At 37.5% G+C, this 16,617-nt stretch overlaps 2 long non-coding RNA genes across 2 annotated transcripts in view; one reads left to right on the top strand and one right to left on the bottom strand.

Annotated features, from left to right (window-relative positions):
• Positions 1–2,577, bottom strand: part of LOC144382305 (uncharacterized) — a 19,022-nt gene extending 16,445 nt beyond the window's left edge. Inside the window, exon 1 of the long non-coding RNA XR_013448945.1 lies at positions 2,520–2,577. This is a non-coding gene — a long non-coding RNA (uncharacterized LOC144382305). The remainder of the gene's footprint in view (positions 1–2,519) is intronic.
• Positions 1–16,617, top strand: part of LOC144382306 (uncharacterized) — a 17,344-nt gene extending 727 nt beyond the window's left edge. The window contains exon 2 of the long non-coding RNA XR_013448951.1: positions 14,883–16,617. This is a non-coding gene — a long non-coding RNA (uncharacterized LOC144382306). The remainder of the gene's footprint in view (positions 1–14,882) is intronic.

The raw sequence follows: 16,617 nt of genomic DNA, 5'->3' as shown, positions 1-16,617 counted from the left end.
ATGAATTTTTGAAAAATTCAGGAAATATCAAGAAAAGAAAGATTACGAGTATTCCATTAGGCCTATCAACAATTTGGAGTATCTGTCTTCAAGTTGTTAGTCAACTTTAAATTTTATGGAAGTTTTGCATCTGCCTTTTTAAATAATATATTGCACACCCTCCATTTTCGACACCCTAGGTTGGAAAGCCAGTTTTGTTAATTACTATTTCTCCTCAAAAACAGCCCAGGATTTGATGATGTGACATTGGGTGGGGGAGGGGGAATTCAGAAATAAAAATCTCTGCTGGAACGTAACAGAGGGAAGAGTGTCAAAGGGAGTCAGCATAAAGACAATTTGTGCCCTAAATATGTAACACAAAGCTTAAATTGCTTTGAATTTCTGCAGATTATTGAAGTTACTTAAATAAATTTCACCTGACTAGCGCTTTAAATCCTTTTCAGGATTTTTTTGTCTGAAAGGTTAATTATGGGCTTGCAAGTGTTGAGAAAAGTATCAGGGTATAAGACATGTTCACTGGTATCAGTATTTTAGATTGAGATAATGAGTTATAACTCTTAAATATTCTCCAAATACCTTTGTGGTTTGAATAAAATCATGACAAATAGGGGCGCCTGGGTGGCTCAGTCGTTAAGCGTCTGCCTTCGGCTCAGATCATGATCCCAGGGTCCTGGGATCGAGCCCCGCATCGGGCTCCCTGCTCTGCGGGAAGCCTGCTTCTCTCTCTCCCACTCCCCCTGTTTGTGTTCCCTCTCTCGCTGTGTCTCTCTCTGTCAAATAAATAAATAAAATCTTTAAAAAAAATAAAAAAAATAAAATAAAATAAAATCATGACAAATAAACTCTTTCCCTCAAAATACAGTAATAAACTAATAGTAACTAAGGCCTGAGATATTATAAAAGCATTGCCTTTTATCATATGATGCAGCTAGGGTCTCCAAGCTATTGTGTTTCAATATTTAATTAATCATTTCTGAAGACAGACGTTTCCCTTTTTTTCAAAATTAAACAAACAAACACATAAGATCTTATTTAAGATTTCGATTGGGTGACATATTACAGGATCTCAGGTTTGTTATTTTTTTCTAAGCAATACTCATTTTGGATGGGCGCTGGCTGAGCTAACATGTTTATGACTTCCATTGCCTTGCAAAATCGTATGTTTTTGTTTGGTGTTGTTTTTGACAATCAGTCCCCTGCCTGATGGTCTGGGTGACTTAAATTTAGATATTTTCTTCACAATTTTCAATTACATCTATCAGAATGACAGCACATGTCACCCTTCGTTGCTTTTGTCCACTAAACATTAGCTAATTCTTTAAACTGGGAATTTTTTGCAAGGATCTAGAAAAAGAGAGAACGGGATATCCGTTGCCAAACATAATGGAATAAATTATAATCATATTTTTGTAAGTAACTTGTAGATATGTGCTGCAATTTCCTAATAAATGTTACTTGATTTCTGCGGCAATTCACTTCAGAAATTACACTCTCTCCCACAATACAAAAAAGTAATGTCACAAAGGTGAATTCTAAGATACATATTGACAATAAAGGGCCGTAAGCACACAGTGGGCAAAAGTCCTAGCAAACTTGAAAAATATTTAACTGAACAATAATGGAGCAATGCCAAATGCTAAAAGTCACCAAAGATAATTTTAATTGTTGTAGGTATAATGGTGCTCAATGACAGCTGTTTTGGAACAAAAAGGTTATTTCCTGCAAATTTCAGTAAGTTTTCTCCTAAAATAAACTCTCATTGATTGTTAAAATTACCAATTGTCCTTAATGGCAAATAGACACCAATGTTGGCTAATAACTCTGAGTATGGAGTCATTCCTACATGTTGATTTGTAAACACTATCTGGAGGAAAAATTAAAAAGACATAATGTAGCCCAGTGTTATTTCTCCCTATGGAGATATTACAGGGCTCTTATGTAAGAGAAGTAGTTGAAAAAAATATCTCAAGCAAAAAGTCCTTACGAACTGAATGTTGCAACTTTCCCAGTAAGCACAGCTTCCTCTCTCCTTTCCCCTCTTTTTTTGGAAATGACAAGAATAAGCTTTTTTAAAACCTAAATTTTGCTAAATTAAAAGTAAAAAATCTTATTTAACAAAAGAGACACACTTATTGGCAAATAAAAATGTGTTTTGTGTGTTGGCCTAATAGCACTAGGATAAACTACTTTAGATATTGTGTTTATTTATACATTAACAGTCTATTTTTAACTTTATTTTGACCCAAGATTATAATTTTATACATTACGCATAATGGTCCAATGTTATTTCTTGGCCTTATAAATTTTTAAAATCTGACAACTACTTGAGAAAAAGTAATGTGGGGAAATACAAAGATAAAGAGGGAACAGTTCTTTTTCTTGAATCCAGAGACATGGTCATTTAGCTCATTTACTATTAATTCATTATATTGCTCCAACTTTTCTAATTAAGAAAAATAATAGGTATTCATTATTTTTAAAATTGAAAAGTTCAGAAAAAGATAAAGAATACGAATCACCTTGAATGGGGCGCCTGGGTGGCTCAGTTGTTAAGCGTCCGCCTTCGGCTCAGGTCATGATCCCGGGGTCCTGGGATCAAGCCCTGCATTGGGCTCCCTGCTCACCGGGGAGCCTGCTTCTCCCTCTCCCACTCTCCCTACTTGTGTTCCCTCTCTCGCTGTCTCTCTCTCTCTGTCAAATAAATAAATAAAATCTTTTAAAAAAAAAAATGCTTAAAAAAAAACCTTGAATACATCTCGCCACCCAGAGATAACCACTGTTAAAAAATAAACTTATTTTTCCTCCGCATTTTTCTATGTGTGTGTACATACAGATATATTTTTAAACAAGATGTAGAGACCTTCTTGGGTTTTTTTTTTGTTTGGTTGGTTTGGTTTGATTTGGGGGGGAGGGGCAGAGGAAGAGGGAGAGAGAGAGAGTCTTAAGCAGGCTCCACACCCAGCCCAGCTTGGAGCCTGACATGCGGTTCCATCTCACGACCTTGAGATCATGACCTGAGCCAAAACCAAGAGTCAGACGCTTAACCCACTGAGCCACCCAGGCACCCCACATCTTGTTTTTTAAAAAGATTTTAGTTATCAGTTTAACAAAGAACTGAAATTAAAAAAAACAACAACAACCTCCCATTGTCCTTAGAATTCCCATTTTCCTTAGATATTTAAGATTTTTATTTTATTTTATTTTATTTCATTTTGTTTCTGCCTGTGGGGTCCACAGCATTCAATTATATATTCTTGTGAGGTAGTATTCCAGTATTTTCTACTTAAGTCTTCCTTTTAAGAACACTTGGTTTTTAGCAAAATATTTATGTAAGGCATTTCATGTCAAAATAATGCATTAAATCTATGTTTTTAAAAGATTAAAAAGAGAAAATTTCTATGAGGCTTAGTGTCGAACAAGAAATTAAACATGGAAGTGATTTAATACAATCACTAGTGTTTGCCAATCAAAAGTTTTAGAAATTAATTGTTTTGTTTCACTCTTTTGTAGGATACATTTAAAAATGTATTCAGTAGTAATACAACACTGACTATCAAAAGAATAGATCTGTGTGTTCTGACATGAAAAGACCTTAATAAGTGAAAAATTCATGGAAAAAATGTATTTTAAATAATTTCTGCCAAACAGCTGTAAAAGAGCCTTGCTAAACTACATAAGTCCTTCCAAACATATGAAAATGCGTAGAGAAGAAATTAGTGACAAACGCCTCAATCCGGGAAGGGAAGTGGAAGTGAGGAGGTAGTAAGGGGGAACTCTTAGAATGTATTCTAGATTTTTCTGTATTCCTTTAAAAAAAAAAAAAAACTCTTGCAACAAAAATAAATTCTTACTGATATAGTCATTTTTAATGGAAGAAAATAAGGTGATCCAACACGATATTACCCTTTATATTGGCCCCTCACTTCTCTGAATTCTAGTCATTTATGTCATCTCTTCTAAGAAAGTTGAAAGCTCCTAAAGAAGCTGTATGCATGTTACTTTGCATTTTCCCCCACAGCCTTCGCATTAGTGCCTTGGCACATAGGTCCTAGTATGTCTGTCTTCCATGTATAAAATTATGAACTAGGGTATGAGTTAGATGTCACTCCACCAGGGCTGCAAAACTATTATCTTTTGGAGAGGAATGACAAAGAGCTCTGGTTATGGATTTCATTGTAAGTCTTTTATAAACAAGAAACATTGAACTGTATTGCCCTTTCTAGTATAATTACTAGAAGCTCAGTTGAAGTCAAGTTTAACCGCATTTGCATATATTTTTAAAAAACAAGACCAGGGAGAACTGAAAGTAATAATTTCTAGTACCTCAGCAGGATCAGCTAAGAGCTCATCAATGGGCACCATTTTTTGTGCCACGAAAGCACTCTGGGCATTCCACCAGGGCACAGTAACTGATGGAAGGAAAGAAGGCATTCCATTTTATAATGTGAACGTAGGAAGGAAATGTAACAATGGAGCCTATCCCTGACTGTTAATATTCGCCTTGAACCTTAGATATGGCCTCGTTTGATATGGCAAGTACAGTTGTGAGTGGTAGTTAAATGAGAAATTCAGTTTACTTAATCATGAATTATACTAATCATATTAATGGATTCCAAAATGAGAAAAGACTGGATGGACATCTCTTACAGGCATTTTCTTTCACAAAACGTACTTAGTACCAAATAGCTTCAGTTATTCAAACAGACAGCTTCTTTCCAGATATATTTGGATCCAGCCACAGAAAATAGAGGTATGGCTAGAAATGCATCAACCTCTTCATCCTTAACACTTCTTTTTTTTTTTTTTTAAGATTTTATTTATTTGACAGAGAGAGACACAGCGGGAGAGGGAACACAAGCAGGGGGAGTGGGAGAGGGAGAAGCAGGTTCCCCGCTGAGCAGAGAGCCCGATGCGGGGCTCGATCCCAGGACACTGAGATCATGACCTGAGCCGAAGGCAGACACTTAATGACGAGCCACCCAGGCACCCCCATTCTTAACACTTCTCTTTCTTTTCACTGGCTCTTTCTCCTTAGCTTAAAATCATATGCAAACCTCTCTCTGCTTTTTTTTTAAATTTAAATTCAATTAATTAACATATAGTGTATTATTAGTTTCAGAGGTAGAGGTCAGTGATTCATCAGTTGCCTATAACACGCAGTGCTCATTACATCATGTGCACTCTTTAATGCTCATCACCCAATACCCCATCCCCCCACTCACCTCCCTCCAGCAACCCTCAGTTTGTTTCCTAGAATTAAGCATCTCTTATGGTTTGTCTCCCTCTCAATTTGTCTTATTTTATTTCTCCCTCCCTTCCCCTATGATCCTCTGTTTTGTTTTTTAAATTCTACATATGAGTGAAATCATATGGTGTTTTTCTTTCTCTGATTGACTTATTTGGCTTGGCATAATACCCTCTAGTTCCATCCATGTCATTGCAATGGTAAGACTTCATTTTTTTGATGGCCGAGTAATATTCCAGTGTGTGTGTGTGTGTGTGTGTGTGTGTGTGTGTGTGTGTGTGTATATATATATATATATATATATATATATATATATATATATACCATCTTCTTTATCCATTCATCTGTTGATGGACATGTGTGCTCTTTCCATAGTTTGGCTATTGTGGATGTTGCTGCTATAAACATTGGGGTGCATATGCCCCTTTAGATCACTATGTTTGTATCCTTTGGGTAAATACCTAGTAGTGCAATTTCTGGGTTGTAGGGTAGCTCTATTTTTAACTTTTTGAGGAACCTCCATACTGTTTTCCAGAGTGGCTGCACCAGCTTGCATTCCCACCAGCAGTGTAAGAGGCTTCCCCTTTCTTTGCATCCTTGCCAACTTTATTGTTTCCTGACTTGTTAATTTTAGCCATTCTCACTGGTGTGAGGTGGTATCTTATTGTGGTTTTGATTTCTATTTCCCTGATGCCAAGTGATGTTGAGCAAACCTCTCTCTTCTTAAAAACAAAAATAAAACCCTACAACCCACCTTGTTTAGACTCAATGTCCCCTTTGTAAAAATCTACCCTCCTTATTTCACTGATAAATGTCTCTAAAGAGGCATATACATACATTATCTCTACTTTTTTGCCACAAATGGTAACCAGAAATGGCTAAGAGACTGGACTCAGAAGTAGGTAAGAGCTGAGTTACCTTTGATCTGCCACGTGCTGGTTGTATGACTCTGGTCAGGGCCTCTGTCTGTCTCAATTTATTCATCTATAATATGAGGAGGATAATAATAATAATAATAATAATAATAATAATAATAATAATAATCCTGCCTTCCCTCAGAAGGCTGTGTTGAAGAATAAAGAACATGACATTTACAATGTTTGGCACATAGTAGGTGCTCAGTAAATGTTCCTGGCTGACACGGCTTCTGCCTTGATCTCACCAGTTACCAGGCCTGCTTTAACTGACCTCTCTGTGCCATCTGAGAGTATTGTGTTCTTCTTCTGTTGAACTTCATTATATCAAGCTGTTCTCATTTTCCTTTTTTCTATTTCTTGGGCTGTTCCTTCTCAGATTCCACCTATCCCTTAAAACCTCATCTTCCCCAGAGATTTCTCCTCAGCCTCCTCACCTGCTTGTTCTCCCTGACAATCTCATTCACATCAGTGGGTTCGGTTGCTAAGCGAAAAATGACAACTCCACATTGTATTTCCATCCCAGACCCCTTTCCAAAGTTACAGGAGATCGCCAATCATCTCTGCACACCTTCATTTGGACATCCCTCACAAACACCTAAAACTCAACATGTCTCAGACTGAGCCCATCAATTGCTCAAGTCAGAAACCTGAGCATATGTGCTCGCTTCGGCAGCACATATAGTAGAAACCTGAGCATTAGCTTAGATTTAGGTTCTCTAGTGCAAATGGTTTTGTTTGTTTTTGTTTTTGTTTTTGTATTTTTTAAAAGCCTTGGATCCTACCTCCTAAGTATTTTTGTCTGGCTAGGTTGTATTCATCCTTCAAGATTAAGCTCAGGTATTACATCTTTGGGAAGCCTTCCCATTAACCACCCTCCCTTCCCATTAACCACCTGCCCCTCCAACCTGAGTTAGATTTCTCTCCCTTTCCAGTACCCCATGGCACCATGGAACAACAATTTCATAGCACTTATCACATTGGTATTCTAGCTTTGTTTTTTGTTTTGTTTTGTTTTGTTCTTAACTTGTCTGCCTCTGTCTCTTCTACAGGACTGTGAACTTCTTAAAAGCAGGGTTTTTGACCTTCAGCCTAACACAATGTGTGACGAAAAGGATGTGCTTAATAAGGATTTGAAAGTCAACCCTATTAGCTCACTGTTGAGCTTGATCCCTTTGCTTTTGCAGGAGTACTACTGATCCTGGAATTCAGCAACGTGATAGGGAGAAGCTCAGTGACATTACAATCTACAAAATAGTAAATCTGGTCCTAGATAAGTAAGAGTTAACTATACACTAGAGTTCAAGGGAGCCTTGCCAAGCCAATAAATTACTTGGTGTTTACTGAATACCAACTGTTTTCCCCACATACTGAATATGTTTACTATTTCCATGGCTCACATTTCTTACTAAGAGTAATGGAATTAAACTTTTATTTTTCCGTGAGAAGGAAGAGATTCTTTTGGTAAGATATCATCTTAAATGATGGCCCTTAAATACTTGAAAAGGCAATTCTTCCCTCTCTTTATTGGGACTTGTACTCTCTAATTCACATGATAAAGAACAACATTAAGAATCTGGCTTAATATTTCTGAGTTCTAACAAAATTTTTTAGTTGTGCACAGTCAGGGAAGGAGAGAAGGAACCAAGATTGGGAACCAGGATGAGAATTTGGCATTATTTGAAATCTTCCATTTTTTGTAAGAAAAAAAAAAATGTTCATGAAGAATTTGAGTGGTTAAGAATAAAACTTAGGGGCGCCTGGGTGGCTCAGTCGTTAAGCATCTGCCTTCGGCTCAGGTCATGATCCCAGGGTCCTGGGATCGAGCTGCGCATCAGGCTCTCTGCTCCGCGGGAAGCCTGTTCTCCCTCGCCCACTCCCCCTGCTTGTATTCCCTCTCTCGCTGTGTCTTTCTCTGTCAAATTAAAAAAAAAAAAAAAAAAAAATCTTTAAAAAAAAAAAAAGAATAAAACTTAAAATATCACCTAGGATGCTTTTTTTTTTTTTTTTTTTGGAGAGAGAGAAAGAAAGTGTGGGGGAGGGGCAGAGGGAGAGAGAGAATCTCAAGTAGGCTCCACACCCAGCACAGAGCCTGATGCCGGGTTCAATCTCATGAACGCTGAGATCTTGGCCTGAGCCGAAATCAAGAGTCAGATGCTTGACTGAGCCACCCAGGCGCCCCAAAATATCACCTAGGATTCTTCTTAAATCAAAGATTCATGCGTTCAACCATGTGGCTCTAATTAGTCTAGGAATCCTGGATTCCACCTTTCTAAGATTAGAAACAAACACATAAACAAAACCAAAAACAAAACACTAAATGTTTGATATGCAGCCAGGTTTGAGAACCACTGATTATTGATTTACATATGGAAACTCCTTTGAGTAATCCTGAAACTTAACAGTAACTGCTTCTTTTATAAACAAATAAACAAACAGAAAAAGTAGCCAAAAAAAAAAAAAAAATCACTGATGAAAATTTGCAACTTAAAATAGTACAAATACTTAGCACTAAAACGATTGTTAACTTGCCAGAATTCTGGGACTTCTCTTAGAAGTAGTCACTAATTATATCACATTTAAAAAGCTTTTTTAATTAACATATAAGTATTATTTGTTTCAGGGGTACAGGTCTGTGATTCAACAGTCCTACACAATGCACAGTGCTCACCATAGCACATACCCTCCCCAATGTCCATCACCCAGCCATCCCATCCCTCCCACCCCCTCCCCTCCAGCAACCCTGAGTTTGTTTCCTGAGATTAAGAGTCTCTTATGGTTTGTCTCCCTCTCCGGTTTCGTCTTGTTTCATTTTTCCCTCCCTTTCCCTATGATCCTCTGTCTTGTTTCTCAAATTCCTCATATCAGTGAGATCTGTATCACATTTTTTACATCAGATAATTTCCCTTTTTTCTCTGAAGATGGAAATAAGGACCTACCAAATCTATGGCTATTAGCCAGTACCTAATTTTTAGGTATCATAAATAAACAAAATTGCACTTGATCCATTGATTCATTTCCAAATATTTGTTGAGTACCTACTACGCACCAGGCACATAAGCACTTTGTATGTAAGGTACCATGGTTTGGGGGCTCTTCCTGTTTGGAATAGAGTATTATTTTCAATAGTAATTCAATAAATGTGCATTGACTCACTGATTAAATTTAGTGTCAAAAATACTATTATTTGAGTTCTTTTGAAATCTACAAGAATGCTGTCAGAAAAGTTGTATTGTTAAAACAAGTAAGTATCAGGAAATCCCCTTGGTAGTGGTGGTACTTCAGTGATATAAAATATAAAAACTATTGGAGGATCATAATGTAAAATTGAACAATACACTGAATCTTTTTTAAACAAAAAATAAGCCAATCTAAAGGAACTGTATTACACCCATGCAAACTAGAAATGTGCTTTTTGAGATTAATCAGATAATTTTCAACCTAACTTGTGAAGAGAGGGCCAAAGGGTGTTCCATTCCTGAAAATAATCCATTATAGTAAATCCATTATAGTATTATAGTGAAATGAAGTGTTTGACTTTTAATCCAAGATAGTAGACCAAGTACATCTATTTACCAACCTTCACTACCCTAAAAGCCCATTAAAATGATTAAGGCCACTGCTATTTCCCAAAGCACTTCTGTGTGGATTAGAAAAGTCACTCACCTTGGGGCCTGTGGGTGGCTCGGTCGGTTAAGCATCTGACTCCTGATTTTGGCTCAGGTCATGATCTCAGGGTCATGAGATTGAGACTGGCATCAGGCTCCATGCTGGGCATGGGGCCTGCTTAAGATTCTCTCTCCCCCTCTCCCGTTGCCCCTTCCCCCCTGAAAAAGTCACCCCTTCTTTCAGGTAGAATGAGTGCACGGCTAGGATTTTAGACCTTTTTGTCCCCTAGGCTGGGCTCTCTGGGCAGTTACAACAATCTGCTGCAGCCCAGGAGTAACAGAATGACATTATAAGGCAGGTGGGTGAAGAAGGGAAAAGTAAAAACACACTAGTTCTTATTCAGTAAAGGAGGATATAAATTTTTTTTCTCAACATGTTTAAAATGGAGATATAATTCACATATCATAGAATTCAGCCTTTTAAATGAACAATTCAGTGGATTTTAGTATATTTAATAAAGTCATGCAACCATCACCATTGTCTAATTCCAGAACATTTCATCACCCCAAAAACAACTATACCCATTAACAATTATTCTTTTTTTTTATGTTCAGTTAGCCAACATATAGTACATCATTCATTTTTGATGTAGTGTCCAACGATTCATTAGTTGTGTATAACACCCAGTGCTTTATTTTCTCCTCTCCCATCTAATCTATTTTGTGTCCCTATGGATTTGCCTATTCTGAACATTCCATATAAATGGAATTATACAATATAAGGTCTTTTATGACTGACTTCTTTCACCCAGCATAATTTTTTTGAGGCTCATATATTTCATAACATGCATCAGCACCTCATTCATTTGTACTGCTGAATAATATTCCACTGTATATATACATCACCTTCTGTTTACCCATTCATCAGTTGCTGGACATTTGGATGGTTTCCACTTTTTTGGTTTCCTATGAGTAACACTATTATGAGCACTGTTAATGAGCATTCAAGTGGCTTGACTTTTTACAAAAAGCTTATATGACTTCTGTAATTTTTAAAGTAATTAGAAAGAAAAGGAAAAAAGTCATTTACATAAAAGTTCAAAGCTGTGATTTATTTTTCTTTTCAATTTTGTTTTTGTCTTTCAACTAGGATGTAAATATCTTTTCATTGTGTGGTCGGGTTGACTTTGTCCATATATTATGATTGTTATTGATCTTATGGTTTGTAAATATTTGTTTTATTTGTTTCATATGACATTGCATGCCTTAAGCATGTAATATGATATATTAAAAATATGTTTTTGAATGCCTGGAAATACTACAGGATTATACTGAATTACTGAAGTTTTACTGAAAGAATCAATGGATAGTTGCAGGACATTTAAAACAGAAAAATACTTTGGGAAGGAAAAAATATCCATGTATCCATGTTATGGTGGTAGGAAGAGAGGCTGCAAAGACATTAATGGCAACAAAGTATCACTGTTCAGTAAAGCACACTGGTCCCCTTAACTCCCGCCCCCACCTCCTCCCAAGAGTGCACAAAGTTTCTAAACATATACAATTGATCCTTGAACTGTACAGTTTTTTTAAATATAGTACAGTAACTGCAAATACATTTTCTCTTATGATTTTCTTAGTAACATTTTCTTTCTCTAGCTTATTTTATTGTAAGAATACAGTACATAATACATATGCCATACAAAATACGTGTTCATTGGCTATTGATGTGATTAGTAAGGCTTGGGGGAGTCACTGCTATAAGCAGATTTTCAACTGCATGGGAGACCCCAGCCCCCACATTGTTAAAAGGTCAACTGTACATGTAATTCATGACCAACCGACCAGATACGCAAACATTTAAATTGCAGTAGAAATGCAAAACAGAAGGAAAGTCTATCCTGAGCCAGACTGTCACCCCCAGACAGGTGTCACTCCCAAATGTCATGTCCTAGATGTATGAAAAATGCTCCTTTAGGAGTCAGGCGCTTGAGAGATAGGCAATGTAGGTGCTGGAAAACCTCTTCTGTACAAGGGGAAAAGGGAAATTATATTACTGAAAGATCACAGTGGGAAGAGAATATCTAAAATAACTCTAATAGGAAGTGTATCTCTGGAGCTCCAGGGTCAAACTTCCCCATCAGTCCTCAGATTCTGCTCAAAACAGAAATTGTGTATCAATAGTAGCTGTTCGCAGTGTCAAAAGCAAAGTTGCCACAAGGGTTCAAAAGTTCAAAACAAAATTATGTTCACCAAAACAGAAAAGCCAGTGGCTACCTAAGTAAGGCTAAAGTGAGTAGCGGAGCCTGGGGATTTACATACTAATCAATTCTGTAGGACCTAATGATGAAAATACAACTTCGAAAGGTAATTGAGTCTATCACATTATTACTGTTACAATAATAAAAATTTATTGAGCCCCTACCACTTGTCATGTTAGGCATACTATGAGCTGGGGCTACAACAGTGAATAAAAAACCCCCTCTTTAAGGGGTAAATGGGAAATCTCTGTATCTTACTCTTAATTTTGCTGTGAATCTCTAAAATAATAAAGTCTTACAAAAATCCCTGCCTTCATGGAGTTTACATTCTAATGTGGGGAGACAAACAATAACCAAAAGTTTAAAAACAATTTCAGGTGGGACAAAGAAAAAGAAAACTGTTCAGAGAATAAAGAATAACAGTGATGGAAGACCTCTTGATGAGGTGACATTTGCATTATTTACTTAATTGTAGGCATGGGTTTGCAAGTTAAACAGCCAGCAATCAATCATTCAACAGACATCGATAGCCCACTTACTTGATTTCAGGCATTTAGTGCAGGAGGTCCTTGGCATTAAAAAAAAAAAAAATCAATAAACCATGGTTTCCGTGTCAAGGCACTTGCAACCCTAGTAGGAGAAGACAGAACTTCACCAACAACCTATACCAAAATACAACAGGTATTAGACTGATCTAGGTATACGCAGAGGAATAAGCAGAAATTTGAAGGAACACAATTATTCCCAGGGGGGTCTTCCGGAAGGGCAGATTAGGGTCTTGCTCTCCTTCCTAACCTTTAGCACACAATACTCATTTGTACAGTTCACATAAGGGGAAGAAGAATGTAGAAGAAGTGGGCTGCCAGTGGCTGAAAGTGACCCCCCCCCCCCCGCCCCTGGAACTCTATCAACCCAGGCCCCACCCAGCTACCCCAAAGCTTAGGGAACCAATATCTGCTGAAATCTGTGCAGGTACACAAGGGTTGTTTTGCTTTTGTTTTTGATTTTGTGTTGTTGTTGTTGTTGTTGTTGTTGTTAGCAACTGAAACTACCATAACTGTCTTTCCCCAGTTATTTGCCCATTTCTCAGCCTGAACATATTTATGTCCCTGGGTCCTCTGGAAGGAACTCTGTAGCAGGCAGACAATGGTTCTCTCAGCAATAAACACATTTTACAATTTTCTGGTATTTCAGTAGAGAAATTTTCTGATAACCAAAAAGCTCCCAGAGTAAATCATTTGAACCAACTTTTATGTAGAAGCCTCAAAAACAACATTTTAAAACAGTTTGAAAGTTTCATGATGAAAACGTGTTTGGGGGATTTGCTTCAGAATTATATTAGAAGAGAGGAAGATGAGTGAGGGCACAGAAGAAACAAGATTGGCCATAAACTGACACCAGATTATGAGTACAAGGAGGTTCATTTCCTATTCTGTCCACTTCTGTATTATGTCTAATCTTTTCCATCATAACAAGCGTTTGCTTTTTAGTTTTATATGACAAAGCCTGGGACCTATAAAATCACACAGGTGTCCTGAGAAAACCATTCTCATACAGAAATCTGGAGTTCATAGTTATTTTTAAATCTATTCCTAATACTAGTGATTCTTTACATGCAAGAAAGAAAGAGAGCAGAGCGTCCATGTAGACTGATGACTAAATAAGATATATATAGGAAAAAATACTTCAAAAAGTATTTCCCAAAAAATGTTTTGAAAATACAATTTAGGGGCACCTGGGTGTCTCAGTCGGTTAAGCAGCTGCCTTCAGCTCAGGTCATGATTCCCCAGTCCTGGGATGGAGCCCTACATCGGGCTCCCTGCTCAACGGGGAGTGTGCTTCTCCCTCTCTCTCTGCCCCTCCCCCCGCTTGTGCTCTCTCTCACTCTCTCTCCCTCTCACATAAATAAATAGAGGGAGAGAGAGAGTGGGAGAGAGCACGAGCAGGGAGGAGAGGGAGAAGCAGGTTCCCTGCAAGCAGGGAACCTCACGCAGGGCTCAATCCCAGGACCCTGGGATCATGACCTGAGCTGAAGGCAGACACTTAACCCACTGACCCACCCAGGTGCCCCTAAATAAATAAAATCTTTTAAAAAAAGAAAATACAATTTAGCATCCAAACCGTGCTTTACTATATTAATCAGTGACTATCAGATCATTCTCAGTGCTTTCACCCAGTTGATAAACAACACTTACCAAGTTCCTACAAGGAGCCTGACTTGGCATTTTTCTCAAGTCATCTCATTGGTGAGATTGTGGGAATATATTATATTTCCATTTTATAGACGAGGAAACAGCTTCAGAGAGAGCGAGTCTCCTGCCCAAGGTCACAATGAGCAGAGATAAAGGTCAGGGCTCTTTCCATTCTACTACTACTTACTTCATGCTCTTGAAAGGAAAAGATAATGGAAAATAGGACAACTTTCCCATTCTGAAAACTCTGCCATTCCAGGGTGACCAGGAGTTCTCTTCTTCCTCACATCTACTCACTCTACTTCCTAACTCTTGATACTTAGAAGTCAATCTGATATGCAAAGTAAGTCAATTTTTAGGAAAAAAAGTAGAGAAAATTTGGCAAAGCAGGACAAAATGCTCTTTCTTTATTCCCCGAAAATCGAAGTATTTCTGAACCTCTAAGAGATGTTTTCAAACCATTAAAACTTTAAAATTTGAGTAGTCTAATTCAAAACTATTGAAATTACCAAATGGAATTTCCTTGGAATTAAATATCATCATTAAGTTCATAAGATGTTTACAAATTATAAAAAAAGAAAAAGAAAAATAGGGAGTTACTTCATTCAATAGGAAAGAAAACAGTACTCTTGAAGAAATGGCTTTAAAATTATTTCTTTCAGGACCGACGTCTCTGGAACCCTCCAGACTACCTGCCCAGCTTTTAAACTGCCAAGGCTGGGGAAGGGACAATGCTGGTTTCATTGCCCATTAGAAACCCTTGATCTCTGGCATGAAGAGCTCATGGAAACAAGGTATCGGAACATTTAGGATGCCGATGTCGTGAGGAACCAGAAATTGGAAGCAGAGAAGAGGAAACTTAGCAAACATGAGCTCTGTCTTGCTGTCGGGGGGGTGACGCCGGTGGTGGACGCCTGTGTGCGGGGCCGTTTGAGGGAAGCTGCCCGAACGGAGAGCTGCGGCGGCGGACCTCAGGCCCCGCAAGGAGGACCTAAGGCAACGAGGCTTCTTGGGGCCTAGCAGAACTGTGGATTGAAATAAACGGTAGTTCTAAAAGTGTCACCAAAAAAAAAAAAAAAAAAAAATTTCTTTCGATTATTCCAAATTATCTTTAAAAAAGCTCAAGGTGAGGGTACTAAAAAAAATGCTTATTTGGCTATATTCTCTTACGGTTTTTAATTTGAATCAACACACAGCTGCATTTATTGTAACCTAATTATTTGTTTATAATCAAGATTAATACTTGTATTAAAATGTTCCAGAAATTTTTTTTATTCATAAGCAACCACTCAGAAATAGAAAGCTGACTTATGTAGAGAGTTATAATGAAAAGATCAATCAATTGGAGGTCAGAAGAAATGGGATACAAGCCTGGCTGTGGTACTTAAGATCTTGTAACAAATGGGCAAGTCATTTAGTGAAGGGCAAGATAACAGGTGACAGAATAGGGAGAGGAAGAGAAAAGGACCTTAATCGAAGTCAAAGTAAAATTGGGAGGTTGCAGGTAAAATTTTATAAGAAGATCTAAAAATCATGTATGAGAACATAACAGAGTCATTCAAAAAGTGGCTGTATTTGTGGAAGTGTGTGTGTATGTGTGTGTGTGTAATCTGTCTGGCATGTTGAACTGGTTATAATTTTTTAAATTTTAAATTAAGATCTTCTAAATCTCCTGGGAATGTGTGGCGTTTAGATAGGACAAATGGTGTCTCAGATAAAGAGTTGTGATGGTACACAGCTGCCATGAATAAGTGACTCAGTTGGATGATTGGAAACAGAGCACATTAATTTTCCTAAACCCAATCTCCAAAATAGTTAAATATCACTATTAATGTCAACACTCTGTTTTGCCAAACCCTTGAAAAATAAAAAAAAAGAAGTAATATAACAGCATTTAAAAATACCTGAGTTCTCAAAAAAAAAAAAAAAACAACCTGAGGTTCTCTCACTCAAGCTAGTTTTAATTGGAGGAAAATGCAAATCAATTAAGTTATGGTTCCCTCCCACTACTAGATTTGTACTTCCTTCCCAATATAATAAACATAGTATGCAATTATGAACCTGGGAACAAAGTTCCCCTAGTTGGAAGAAAAGCAAATATGTTTGCAAATCTCGAATGAGGTAAACAGCTGAGCACTAATTGCAAAAAAAATAAGTGCCACAGGACCAAACATCAAGAGTTGGAAGGTGTCCTTGTGGTTGGGAAAAACTGAACCAAGGTACAATCTTTTATCTCTAGAAACTACAGTATGGATAGGACTGCGCATGCATGCTATTGTAGGGTGGAGACTATGTGCTGTTTATCATTTTATCCCCAGCACTTAGCAGAGGGCCTGGCACAAAATAAGCACTCAATAAATGTTTGTGGAATGAAAGAATTCTGCAACTGTAAGCTTA

The sequence above is a fragment of the Halichoerus grypus genome, chromosome 1, assembly GCF_964656455.1.
Source record: "Halichoerus grypus chromosome 1, mHalGry1.hap1.1, whole genome shotgun sequence".
Taxonomy (NCBI): domain Eukaryota; kingdom Metazoa; phylum Chordata; class Mammalia; order Carnivora; family Phocidae; genus Halichoerus; species Halichoerus grypus.
Note: the sequence above shows the minus strand (reverse complement) of the source record. Positions and strands in the feature narration are given on the sequence as shown.